General features: G+C 35.1%; 1 protein-coding gene across 13 annotated transcripts in view; it reads left to right on the forward strand.

Annotated features, from left to right (window-relative positions):
- PPHLN1 (periphilin 1) overlaps window positions 1-12,978 on the forward strand; it is a 194,350-nt gene that overhangs the window by 130,327 nt on the left and 51,045 nt on the right. The gene's annotated exons all lie outside the window — the stretch shown is intronic.

The following is a 12,978-nucleotide window of genomic DNA, read 5'->3' on the forward strand; positions in this document are numbered from 1 at the left end:
TTAGAATTTTCAGGTATTTTGATTTTTTTTTTACCTTTTTTTAAAAATAAAGAGTACAATAATATGTTCTTTTTAAAGAATAAAGACCTCAAATATCTAGTCATTAATTAATTAGTTTCTTTGAGTTAATGGATTATGTAGATACTGTCCCTTCAATAAACATGTTACATTTACCCACTGTCCTATTGATGGCCCTCTTTCCTTTCTGTAGTGTCTAGTTTCATCTGCCATCTGTAGACTGATGATTCCCAGAACTCTCATTCATGTGTTCTCTCTCAGTATAGTAGGCTATTTTTGTTTTACTTTTAAAGTAGAAAGACTAAAAGTAAAGAGTAATCATGTGTATGATCTTCTTCGGGACTTACAGACATTGGGGACATGGAAAAGATTCAGCTTTTAGTACATGATGGATTAAAATGGAATTGATTTAGAAGTGGTGACAATGTATCTATTGTATGAGCATGATTTAAGCATTTCATTCTTACTTCATATGATAGCAACATTCTTTATTTATAACCTTTTTCAGACCAAGTAACAATGTTCTTAAAGTACAGCTCTCACACTATCTTGTCTAGACATCAAGTCTACCCTACTGTATTTAACAATCCATTATTATCTACCACATGTTTAGACTTTCTGTGTATAGATTTAGTAAAATACACTCCCATAAGATTTATTTTGAAGTACTTACTAGTCTCAAAACGAACTGGCTAAATTTCAGAGTTTGAAAGTTAAAATTTAGCTGTCAGATACTAACTAGTCTTGCTCTTTCTACTGAAACATTGCTTAAGTAGAAGTGTAAAATTTCTGTTTTAAAGGAATTTAATCTGAAAGCGATCTCATAAGGTAGTTTGTACTATATTTGAAATGTCAAGCTAAACATCTCCGCCTTTAAATTAAAAAATTATTTCATAACTGATGTAAATCTCAGAATATGAAGATTGATGGCTGTTAAGGAAATATTTCTATATAAAATATAGACAGCACAGGTACCAAGGCTTATACGAACCATGCTTAAAATGTTAAATACTTTAGAACTTCTTATAGCACTGTAATAGAATTAGAATCAAGAAGAGATGAAGCCATATTGGGCCTTATTCCTGAGGATACCATCAACTTAAACAAGAAATACTCAGTTATAAAGCAGTTCCAATAAAGGCATGAGCCCAAGTATGAGCATCTCTTACTCATCTTCCTTCTCCACGGTCTGTCAGTGTTAGGTGAGAATTTTCTGTTAGTGGTTGCCAATAACTATCCTTTCTTATTCAGTTCCCTTTTTTTGTAAGTCAACAATTTTATTCAGTCTCTGAGTACTGTACATTAAGGACATCGTGAGTAATATAGTGAACACTGGATGCTTCCACTTTTTAATCTCTCTGAGACTCTTCCCTCATTTGTTAAATGGTGTTAATAACACTTTTTGTCACAGAATTGACAAGCTCTTGTTTGTGAATGCCCTTTGTAAATTGAAAATCACCATACAAATGGTTATGGTAGTGTAATTAGGTAATACTTTGCCTGCACTTTGCAGCTTTGGAATATTGACTATTTTCAAGTTCTTAGGAATACTTTATAGCAACTTTCCTTTATAGGTTTAGCTCTGAGGTAGTTTTTCCATCAGTGTCAAGGTTTGTACTATTTACTTTTTGTTCCCTCTGTTTTTTTTTTCCTCTCATTCCTAATTTGTTTAAAATGAATTGTAAGTAATGTTAGTATGAAATGTTTTGTTTACTTTTGGGGGACTTTTTATTTTGCTTTCACATTTTCCATTTGGCTTGCCCTTTTATTTCAGCATTCTTTTTCTAGACAGAAGAAGCATCATAAAAAGATTCATTTGTTTCCTTCTCCTTAAGAATTACCTGATCTCTCATCCTGTTCCTGAAACATAACTTGTTTCATGTTTTAGTTCCATGTGTGTATTTTAAACCCCACAAGTTATTAATAGTATTTTATATAGTTAATATTCATTTGGATTTGTTTAATGATTTATCCTTTTTGTTGTTCTTCATTGTTTTCTGTGTTTCTGAACTTTCATTAGGGATAATTTTTCTTCTTTCTGGATATATGCTTTAATACTTACTTTGGTATGCATTTCTTTCCATTATTGTTGTCTAAAAATATATTATTTTCCCTTCACTTTATTTTTGTTGGGTTTGGAATTCTGGATTTGCAAACACTTTCAGTAGTTTAAATCTATTAATCCTTTGTTTTCTAGTTTCTATTGTTTCTGGTAAGAAGTCAGTTTTTATTATTTTTCCTCTCCCATGCAGCCACCTATTTTAAAGATTTTTCTCTTTCTTTTATAACAGTTTTATTCTGATGTTCTTGAGAGAAAAAAGAGAGTACTTGAGTGTTTTACATCCTGTTTGAGGTTTCTAGGTCTTGAGTCTGGTTTGGTGACTTAAATGAGATTTAGATACTTCCCAGGCGTTGTCCTTTCAAATATTGCTTTTCTTCCTTTCTCCTTTTTGAGAATCCAATTACACATATGTTAGACTGTTACCTTATATTCCTTACCTGAATTTCTACCTTATTATTATTATTTTTTTTGGTTTTCATTTTTGGATTTTCTGCTGATCTTATCCTTTACTAATTCTCTGTCCAGCAGTTTATTTTTTCCCTGAAAAAGTTTTTATTTCCTTTTTAAAGATTAGTAAACTGAGGCTTGGTACAATGAAGAGATTTACTATCAAGTGGTAGAGTCTAATCTTGAATCTGTGTCTCCAGACCTTAGGAAACTTTCCAAGACACTTTAATTTTCAATCATTACTTGTTTATAAACTGATTTTTATAATAAACAAATAACGTGATATTTACTTTTTTTAAGAAAACAAACAATACACTTAGAACCACGAAAAATGGATGTCTTAGTTAGCTTAACCATAGGCATATTTAAATAAAGTACCCATGTAATTATTATAAAGCCTGTGTTTGTGCGGTAAGTTTCATGAGCCAATTTAAAATTAAAGCAACAAGGGAAAAAAATCTGCAAGTTCAGGTAGGAAAGTTCTTAAGTTCTAAATATTAAACACTAACTTAGACCACTTGATCAGCTGTCCAAACTGTGAATGTTCTCAAAATATCAAGTAGAAAGTTCTTACAAATATCTGCATTGCTATATTAATGACCTATTACTAAATATCTTCATGATTCCAGGAAAATAGGAAGATGCAAATATTTTTACAATTATCATGTGAACTAGTAGTATTTACTTTTAAATCCCCTAAACTGCCTTTCCAGATTAGAATATAAATCTATTTTTTGCTCCCCTAACAATACTTCTAATGATAATTAGTCAGGACAGAAAAAAAGGGAGCAGAAAAAGGTTATTTCTATTATTTTTTACCCTCCATTGCGTTTTGTTTGATGTTTACAAGTTTTTATTCAGTATGATCCTACTTCTAGAAATCTGCAGTTTGCCTTTCTTTGTTTTGATTGCACTTTTGATTAATTCTTATAAACCCTGTAAACCCTGTCCAGCATTTTTTTATCAGTTGTTAAACCTATCAGTTGACTTCTCGTTTTTCAATTATTATAACTTTTAGTTCTAGAATATTCATTTAGTTATTATAGTTTGCAGATCTCTGCTGATTTTCCAATTTTGTCTTTTATTTCCTTTAACATATTAAGCAAAATTGTTTTATGTTTGTTTCTATTTTTTTCTGTTGAATTTGATTACATTTTCTTATTTGTTCCTATGTAAATTATTTTTGATTGCTTGGTTATTTATAAAAATTATTTGAGATCTAGAATGATGATATTTTCCTCTAGTAAGAATTTATATTAGTTTATTTCTCACTACTAGGGTTATATACAATCTAAAATCACATTAACCATATTCAGGGATCGAAGCTAGGTTTCAGTCAGTGAAATGTCTGGTCTGTTTCTGGTTTGCTTCATGCTAAGAGTGCAGACATTTGGTGTCCCAACTCAAGGTCTAGATTGTTTCCCAGGGCTCTTTCTCTTTGACAATCTCTGCGTGAATTCTTGTTCACTTAGCTCTCTCAGGCAGGAATAGCCCCAAATGCAAGGGCTCTTTGTTCCACAAGTTTTAGTGCCTTGTTAACTTCTCATTGTCTTCAAACAGATGATTTTGTATTTTATTTAGCTTTTCTGGTTCTCAGTGGGGCTTTGGTCTATATTACTTAATCAGCCATTATCATCAGGATGAAAGTCCTGCTTTCACTGCATACTTTTCTTAAATATACACAGTAAGAATATTGTGTGTGTGTATATATATATATATGTTTTCTTATTAAACAATGGATATTTATTAGCTTACAATTTTGAGGCTAAGAGAAAGTCCAAATCAAGGTATCATCAAGGCAATGCTTTGTTCCTGAAGACTGGTGTTCTGGATCTGGCTGCCAGTGATCCTTTGTCTAGCCTCCTCTGTCATATGGCTCTCCTGGCCTCTCCCTTGTCTTCTGGGTTTGGTGACCTTCAGCTTCTTACTTCCTGTGGTTTGTTCCTCTTTCTTAATTTCATTCAATATTATATGTTTGATAAACAGACTTCAAAGCGCCCTTATTCTAAATTAGTAGACATAGAAATTTCTCCAGGGATGCTGGAGAAGATGTTCCTATGTGGAATGGAAGATCACACATATAACTTCTAGAGTTCCTTTAAACTCTGTTTTCATGATTATTTGATTTTATGATTTTAAATACTGAATCCTTTGCCAATTACTGTTTTATAAACTGCCCCTTTTTTTTAACCAAGATATTTTATGCATCTTTGTTTCATTTACTTCTTGCTAGGTAATAGACCATTAAAGAATTTAGTGACATAAAATAACAACCATTTTATAATGCTCTCGGTTTTAAGAGGTCAGGGATGTGAGTAGGAAGCAGTAAGGACTCCGCAAAGTATACAGGGCTGCAGGTGATTTGAATAGTTAGAGGTTGAAACAGCAGAGACTGGAGAATTCATTCCAAAGACGGCTTCCTTATTTTATATGTCTGGTGCTTGGGCTTAGAATGGCTGGAAAAATGGACTTATCTGGGACTACTGACTGGAGTGCTTACACGTATTCTAGCGGGCTTGGCAACCTCAGTTTAGTCAAATTTCTTATTTCTTTTTAACAGCTTTATTGAGTAATATCAGTTTACTGGTATACAATAAATTACACATATTTGAAGTGTTCAGTTTAATACTTTTGATATATCTGTTCACCTTGAAACCATTAACACAAGATAATGACTTATCTGTCATCCCAAGAAGTTTCCTTATACCTCTTTTGGTAATTACTGAACATAGGTATCAAGATCCCAAATGTGTTCCTAGTCCATGAATCACACTTCCAATTCTAGGAAATGTAAGGAATTAATCTTAACAATAGATGATATGTACAAAAATGTAACTTGTACAAAAAAAAATATCAAATGTTTAGAGACAAGCTAGACTTTGTAATATATGGACAATGATAAAATTGATTCTAGTGCATCCACAATAAGGAATTTTATGTAGTCAGTAGAAGGGTTTATGGAGAATTGCCACAATGATTCTCATTGCTTAGTAATTAGGTAAGTAGTGTAAGAATTTTGGAATTAGGGATCTGGCTTGAATCCCAGCTCGGCCACTTACAATATATCTTGGGAAGGTCACTTAGCTTTTCTGAGTTTCATTTTGCTCACCACTGTAATGAGAATTAAATGATACATATATATTTAATTAATAATTAAATGTGAATGTGTACGTAAACTGCCTAAGACATGCCAGTAATCAAAATGATTGCTATTCTTATTTTGTACTTTTTTCATGGTAGATGAACAATGGAAATTTATAACTTTTACAGTACGTAAACTAAACTGAATTGTGGTGATTATTTGTACCTTCAGGATAACTAATTGTCTTTAAAAATTACTTACTTATCTATTTTTCATTAGCTTCCTTGGCTTATATTGGTGAGTGTGTAAATATACACACATGCATATACGTGCACACCCTTCTCTCGTATATAATCCTTGTTCAGGAGCTTTGGCAGTTTCATACTGAATTGATTTCTAATTATGGCTTGCATAGTTCTGCCATGAAATTTTATTCTATTGTTAGCATCTTTCTCTGGCCCTGTTTGAGAAAAATTAAGAAGAAAGCCTCTTGTCCTTATTTCAGCAACTGTTACACCACGTGTTTTTCTACCCTCTATATTTGTAGTCAGGAAATTACAAGTCAGATGAAGTCTTGGTGATGAAGATATTTAATCTTGAGACATTAAAGAACACACATTGTTATTCTACTGAAATATTTAATCATAAGCTATTTTAATGAAAATTCTTGAAGACTTGAGGACCAGATTAAGGAAATGCATTTGATTCACTCAGTGGAGGAAAAAGTTGACTTTTTAGTTGAAAGCCGGCATTAAGGGAGAGAGGTGTGTTTGCAATTTATCTAGCTTTTTAAATTTTATTTTATTTACTTAGTATAAATTTTGTTTTGTTTTCTTAGCATCATACAGCCAGTTGTTTGCAATAACCATTGTACAGCCAAAAGTTCTAACACCTTTTCCAACTACCCATAGAATATATTTAAGACTTTATAATACCAACTACCTTTTGTATAGACTGAAAGGAAAATTACTTAATTCATCATCTTTGTATCAAACAGAATTCCTTCTCTAGAGCAGAGTCCCAGTAAATGTTATAATAGTTGAATGAATGCATCTGGAAGGACTGCCTGAACCAGCTTCAGTCCAGTGTGATTTGACTCTTCTATTTTAGCTTAGGAGTAAATTCTAGAGTATATTTTCAAAAATCTTTCCTTTTAAGGAATTAGGAAATAAAAGAAGAAGTAATGTCATTTGCATTCCATTGGTTGCAAAAACATAGCCAGAGTTTAATGTTTTTCAAAGTCCACAATATTGGTGGAAGCCTGGAGCCCACATAGGAGTACCCGAATGGAGAGTGCCCGAATGGGGAGACGGGGACTAAGAAGTAAGCCAAGCCACGTTCCTTGAACATGCTACCCTCATCAGCACAGCCCTGTGACCCACGACTTACCTCATGCCCCTTGTACCTGAACCCTATCTCCTGCTCCTGTTCCCAGAGCTCTAAGCACCCCTACCCCACCATGCCCTTGTGCGCATACCCACTCCACACCCCACCCCAAGTACTGCCCAACCCACCTCTCCTGCGCCCCTGTCAAGCACTACCTCCCCCCTCCCTGCTCCCTGTAGGCTGTCGCCAGCATATAAAGGCTACAGGCACTTACCTCCATACTCAGGCGACACCCTCCCCCCCCCCCCCCCCAGCACACAGCCATACCCTGCCTATCCTCAGCTGTCCGCACAGGCACATCAGTTTATGGTACTTCTAGACCTGTGCATGCACACGACCCCCAGTCACACTCCCCAGCTCTGGGAAAGTGCTGACCTATACAGCTGGATCACATTCCCCAGCCCATACAGGCATAACGTTGACCTGCTGGTACAGCTCTGTGCATATGCACAAAGGACCCCATGTCCTAGACCAATGCACAGCAGGGCTACACCCTTCAGACACGTGCACCTGCACAGCTACATCTTCCCTGGGTGCAGGGCACCCAGGTTCATAGGCACCAGCGTAGCATCCCCAACCTGTGCCTATACCTGCCCTCTAATGTATCACCATGCTGTTGTGCCCTGCCGCATGCTCTGCATCCTGCTAACATCCATACTGCAAACACAAGGTTTTAAATGACTGAAAGAAATCAACTTCGAAAGTAAATAAAGATATTTACATGCAATGAAAACAACAGAAGATCACTAAGCGTATCACAATGCAGAAGATATAGCCCAGTCTAATAACCAAATTAAAACACCAGAAGAGACAGACATTGGAACAAGTAATCAAAGACAATCATTTAACTCTACTTAATAAAATAAGGGGGGTGGCTAATGGCATAAAGGAGATCAAGAAGATAGAAGAGCAGAAAGAGAAATTTGAAGGATAAATAGAAAAATAGCAGATATCATAGAGACTAAAGATTCTGTTGGACAAATAAAAAACATACTAGAAACACACAACAAGCAGCAGACTTGAAGAGATAGAAGAAAGAGTAAGTGAACTAGAGAACAGGATAATTGATATCAAACACTTAAAACAGCAAGTGGCAAAAAAGATGAAAAATTTTGAATAGGATCTCAGGGAAATGATGGACAAAACAAAGTGCACAAATGTAAGAATCATTAATGTTGCAGAAGAAGAGAAGAGTGAAGGGCTAGAAAGAGTAATTGAGGATAACCTTATAAAGAACATAAAAATACAAGTCAAAGAAGCTCAGTAAACTCCAAACAGAATAAATCCAAATAGGCCTTCCCCAAGACGCATATTAACCAGTCTGTCAAATGTTGAAGAGAAGCAGAAAATTCTAAAAGCAGGGAGAGAAAAACAATTCTAGTACATACGTGGGAAACCATTTAAGACTTGAGTTCAGACTACTTAGCTGGCACCATGGAGGCGAGAAGGCAGTGCTATGATATATTTAAGATGCTGGAAGAGAAAGACTTCCAGCCAGGAATTCTGTACCCAGCCAAATTGTCCTTCAAAACTTGGGAGAGATTAAAATTTTTTGAAATTAAAATTTCAAATCCTGAAAGAATTTGTCAACAAGAGACCATCCTTACAAGAAATACTAAAGGGAGTTCTGCCAGTGGAAAAAACCAGACAGGAGAGAGAGGTGTGGAGGAGGGCACACAATTGAAAAGTACCAGTAAGGGTAACTTAAAGGATAAAAACAGAAAGAGGGAAAAGAATATATAGATCTGATAAATAGAAAGATGAGATGGTGGATTCAAGAAATGCCTTTTCAGTAATAACTTTGAATGTTAACAGACTAAACTTATCAATTAAAAGCTACAGATTGGCAGAATGAATGAAAAAAATATAATCCAGCTATATGCTGTTTGCAAGAGACTCATCTTAGTACAAAGATACAAATAGATCGAAAGTGAAAGGATGGTAAAAGATTTTGATGCAAGTTGTAACCAAAAGAAAGGAGGAGTAGCTATATTAATATCAGACTTTAAATATAAAGACATTGTAAGAGACAGAGAAGGACACTATGTATTAATTAAAGGGACATTTCACCAAGAAGAAATAACAGTCATAAATGTTTGTGTTCCCAGTCAGGGAGCTCCAAAGTATGTGAGATAGACATTGACAACAATGAAGGGAGTGATAGATGTTTCAACAATAATAGTAGGAGACTTCAATACACCACTCTACTCTATAGAACAACCAGGCAGAAGATCAACAAGGAAATAGAAAAGTTAAACAATTTGATAAATGAATTAGACCTAACAGACGTAAGTAGGTCATTGCACCCAAAAACACAAGAATATGCATTCTTCTCCAGTGCTCATGGAACATTCTCCAGGATCATATGCTGGAGCACAAAACAGGTCTTTATAAACTTAAAGACATTGAAATTATTCAAAGCACTTTCTCTCATCACAGTGGGATGAAGCTGGATCTCAATAACCACCAGAGAATGAGAACATTCACAAATATATGGAGATTTAAACAACCAGTGGGTCAAAGAAGAAATTGCTATAGAAATCAGTGGCTATCTGGAGACGAATGAAAATGAGAGTACAACATATCAGAACTAATGGGGTATGGCACAGGCTGTACTGAGAGGGAAATTTATTGCCCTAAATGCCTATATTAAAAAGGAGAAGAAAGAGAAAAAATCGAGGACTTAACTGCTCACTCAGAGGAACTTGAGAAAGATAGCAAACTAACCCCAAAGCAAATAGAAGAAGAGAAATAACAAAGATCAAAGCAGAATTAAATGAATGGGAGAACAAGAGAACAAATAAAAGAATCAGTAAAACCAAAAGTTGGTTCTTTGAGAAAATTAATAAAATTGATGGGCCACTAGCAAGACTGACAAAGAAAAAAAGAGACATGATGCAAATAAACAAAATCAGAAATGAGAAGGAGTGCATTATGACAGACCCTGAAGACATAAAAGAAACCATAAGAGGATACTATGAACAACTCTATGCCAATAAATTAGACAACTTAGATGAAATGGACAAATTCCTGGAAACACACAAACAAGTTCCACTGACTCAGGAAGAAACAGAAGATCTTAATAAACCAATCACAAGTAAACAGATCCAGTCAGTTATCAAAATCTTCCTACAAAGAAAAGCCCAGGGCCAGATGGCTTCACAGGGTAATTTTATCAAACATTCCATAAAGAATTAACACCAATCCTGCTCAAACTTTTCCAGCAAAATTGAGGAAAAAGGAACTCTACCTAACTCATTTTATGAAGCTAATATCATTTTAAAACCAAGCTGAATAAAGATGCTGTAAGAGAAGAAAACCTCAGGCCAGTTTCCCTAATGAACATGGATGCGAAAATTCTAAACAAGATATTAGTCAGGTCAGTTTCCCTAATGAACATGGATGCGAAAATTCTAAACAAGATATTAGCAAATCAAAACCAAAAGCACATTAAAAGAACTATCCAGCACTGCCAAGTGGAGTTAATACAAGGAATGCAAGGATGGTTCAATGCAAAACAATCAACTAATGTAATACAGCATATTACAAATTGAAAGGGAAAAATCACATGATCATCTCCATTGATGCTGAGCGCATTCAACAAAAGTCAGCTTCAAAAGATAGGAATCAAAGATAACAACTCAGTACAAAAAAGGAAATATATGAAAAGGGCATCATACTCAAAGGAGAGAGACTGAAAACTTTCCGCCTAAGATCAGGAACAAGACAAGGATGCCCACTGTCACCAATGTTATTCGACAGTGTGCTAGAACTTCTAGCTAGAGCAGTCAGGCAGGACAAAGAAATAAAAGGCATCCAAATTGGAAAGGAAGAATTAAAACTTTCATTATTTGCAGATGACACGATATTATACTTGGAAAATCCTGAGAAATCTGCAGCAAAGTTACTTGAGCTAATAAAATCAGCAAGGAGGCGGGATATAAAATTAATGTGCAAAAATCAATAACGTTTCTATATGCAAGCAGTGACCTAACTAAGGAGTTGATTAAGGAAAAAAAATCCATTCAAAATAGCAACTGAAAGAATCAAGTACTTAGGAATGAACTCAACTAGGGACATAAAGGACTTGTCCACGGAAAACTACATAACATTGCTAAAAGAAATCAAACAAGATCTAGATAGGTGTAAAGATATTCCCTGCTCATGGATAGAAAGGCTAAATATGGTTAAGATATCAGTTCTACCCAAATTGATCTACAGATTCAACACAGTACCAATCAAAATTCCAACAACCTGTTTTGAAAACTTGGAAAAGCTAAGTACCAAATTCATGTGGAAGGGAAAGAGACCCCAAATAGCTAAGAGCATCCTAAAAAAAAGAACGAAGTGGAAGGATTAATACTCCCTGACTTTAAAACCTATTATAGGACCACATTGGTCAAAACAGCACGGTACTGGCACAAAGATAGAAGCATTGACCAATGGAATCGAATCAAAAGTGCAGAAATAGGCCACCAAATTTATGGTCAACTGATTTTTGACAAGGCCCTCAAAAGCTCTGAACTGGGACAAAATAGTCTTTTCAATAAATGGGCATGGAAGAACTGGATATCAATAGCCAAAAGAATGAAAGAGGACCCCTATCTTATACACTACATAAAAATTCACTCAGAGTGGATCAAACGTCTAAATATAAAAGCTAACACCATAACATTTCTAGAAGAAAATGTAGGGAAACATCTTCAAGACCTAGTAATAGGCTGTAGCTTCCTAAACTTTACCCTCAAAGCACAAGCAACAAAAGAAAAAATAGATAAATGGGAACTCCTCAAAATCAAATGCTTCTGCACCTCAAAAGACTTTGTCAATGTCAAAAAGGTGAGGAGGCAGCCAACTCAATGGGAGAAAATATTTGGAAAGCACATATTGAACAAAGGTTTGATATCATGTATACATAATGAAATCATACAAGTTATCAATAAAAGAACAAACAATCCAACTATAAAGTGGGCTGAAGATATGAATAGGCATTTTTCTGAAGAGCAAAAACACGTGAAGAGATGTTCGTTTTTGTTGGCTATAAGGGAAATGCATATGAAGACTACGGTAGATACCACCTCATACCTATAAAAACAGGTGCTATTAAACAAACAGGAATCTACAAATGTGGGAGAGGATGTGGAGAAAGTGGGACACTTCTGCACTGCTGGTGGGAATGTATAATGGTGCAGCTACTATGGAAGACAGTTTGGCGATTCCTTAGGAAAGTAAATATCGAGTTTCCCTATGACCCGGCAATAGCACTACTTGGTATATACCCAGAAGAAACAGATATTTGCACACCAATGTTCATAGCAGCATTTTTCACAATTGCCAAAATTGGAAACAAACCAAATGCCCATCAATAGATGAGTGGATTGGCAAAATGTGGTATATACATACAATGGAATATTATGCAACAGTAAGACGAAATGGCGTCCTGAAGCACGTGACAAGATGGATGAGCCTTGAGGACATAATGCCGAGTGAAATAACCTGAACACAAAAGGACAGATACTGTATGATTCCACTCTCAAGACTTGCATAAAGATAAAATAAGAAGGTTGTAATACAAAATATAGGCGACTTAGAGATTCAAAGAAGCTAGAGATGGGTGAATGGTTAGCTAATGAGGTTGAATTCCAATGTAAGGAATAGATAGAAGTGAAGTTGATTCTCTAGTGGGTCTATAAGTAATGTTACCATATTGAAGATGAACAAGATTGAAAGGGGCTGTAGAGACCTGTGTGTCCCACTGATTGACACTAGAAATATAAACTAGTTCTTGCAAGAACTACTTCAAAGGTATTTGTGTACAAAGTGTGTTTAAGTACAGGGTACAGGGGGTAAACTGCTATTGTATGCTATGGGCTGTGTTTAAAAGGAAAATATCAGCACTACCACAGCAACATCAGAGATAAATAAAGTGGCAAGGGACAAGAGAGAAGAGGAGGCTTAGATTTCCTATTTGGTTATGGCATGT

The sequence above is a fragment of the Tamandua tetradactyla genome, chromosome 7 (assembly GCF_023851605.1).
Source record: "Tamandua tetradactyla isolate mTamTet1 chromosome 7, mTamTet1.pri, whole genome shotgun sequence".
Classification (NCBI taxonomy): Eukaryota; Metazoa; Chordata; class Mammalia; order Pilosa; family Myrmecophagidae; genus Tamandua; species Tamandua tetradactyla.